We start from the raw sequence: 1,829 nt of genomic DNA on the forward strand, positions 1-1,829 counted from the left end.
CGAGGGGAGGAGGCTTGGGATGTAACTTCCACTCAAATATTCCAGACTCTTTGGGTATATGGATGCCAGGGGCTGGGGTGAAGAATAACCCAAACAAAGACATTTTCCTTTTTTTCTTTTTCTTTTGTTGTTGTTATTGCTATTTTCAAAACAGGGTTTCTCTGTGTGATAGCCCTGGCTGTCCTGTAACTTTGTCTATAGGTCAGGCTGGCCTTGAACTCACAGAGATCCACCTGCCTCTGTCTTTCAGGTGCCAGGATTAAAGGTGTGCACTACCGCTTAGCCCTTTATAATTTTTTGGTATTTTGGGTTTTTTGTTTGTTTGTTTGTTTGTTTTGACATTTTCTTTTTATCCTTTATTTTTTAATTTTCTTTTCCCATTTTACATACCAATCTCTCAGGTCCCACTCCCTCCCTTCCTCCCACTCCTTCCACATTCCCACACACACACCCCACCTCCCATCCACTCCTCAGAGAGGGTAACACAAAATCTAGCATATCACTTTGAGGCAGGACTAAGGCCCTCCTCACTATATCTAAACTGCACAAGGTATCCATCCAAAGAGAATGGGCTCCAAAAAGCCAGAACAAGCAGTAGGGATAAATTCTGGTCCCACTGTCAGTGGCCCCACAGTCTACCCTAGCCATACAACTATCACCCACATTCATAGAGCCTAGTTTGGTTCTTTTCTGGTTCCTCCATTGTCAGGCCAACGTTGATGAGCTTCCATTAACTCAGGTAAGCTGTTTCAGTGGATATCCCCATCATGGTCCTGTCCCCTTTGTTCGTATTATCACTTCTCCCTCTCATCGACTGGACTTTGGGAGCTCAGTCTTATATTCCACTGTGGATCTCTGCATCTGCTTCCATCAGTTGCTTGATGAAGGTTCTATGATGACAATTAAGGTAGTCATCAATCTGATTACAGGGGAAGGCCATTTAAGGCACCATCTCGACAATTGCTTAGGGTCTTAGCTGAGGTCATCCTTGTGGATTCCTGGGAAAATTCTCTAGTGCCATGTTTCTTGTTAGCCCCATAATGGCTCCCTCAATCCAGATATCTCTTTCCTTGCTCTCCCTCTGTCCTGCCCCATCTCAACCATCCCATTACCTCAAGTTCACCTCCCCTCCCCTCCTTCCTCCCTTCTCCTCCCCTTCTGCCCTCCCTTCTCCCCCCACCCCCACACTCCCAATTTTCTCAGGAGATATTGTCTATTTCCCCTTCTCAGGGGATCCATGTATAGTGCTCTTAGGGGTCTCCTTGTTACCTAGCTTCTCTGGACTTGCGGACTGTAGGCTTGTTATCCTTTACCTTATGCCTAATATTCACTTATGAGTGAGTACATACCATGCTCATCTTTCTGGGTCTGGGTTACCTTACTCAGGATGGTTTTTTTCTAGTTCCATTTGTATGCAAATTTCAAGATGTCATTGTTTTTTACTGCTGAGTAGTACTCCATTGTGTAAATGTCCATTTTCTTTATCCATTCTTTGGTTGAGGGGCATCTAAGTTGTTTCTGGATTAGGGATATTACAAATAATGCTGCTATGAACATACTTGAGCAAATGTCTTTAAAGTATGATTAAGCATCCTATTATATATACCCAAGAGTGGTATTGCTGGATCCTGAGGTAGGTTGATTTCCAATTTTCTGAGAAACTGCCATACTGATTTCCAGAGTGGTTGTACAAGTTTACATTCCCACAAGTAATGAAGGAGTATTCCCCTTACTCTACATCTTCTCCAGAATAAGTTCTCATTGGTGTTTTTGATCTTAGGCATTCTGACTGGTGTAAGATGGTATCTCAGAATTGTTTTGATTTCATT

The sequence above is a fragment of the Microtus ochrogaster genome, unplaced genomic scaffold (assembly GCF_000317375.1).
Source record: "Microtus ochrogaster isolate Prairie Vole_2 unplaced genomic scaffold, MicOch1.0 UNK127, whole genome shotgun sequence".
NCBI lineage: Eukaryota > Metazoa > Chordata > Mammalia > Rodentia > Cricetidae > Microtus > Microtus ochrogaster.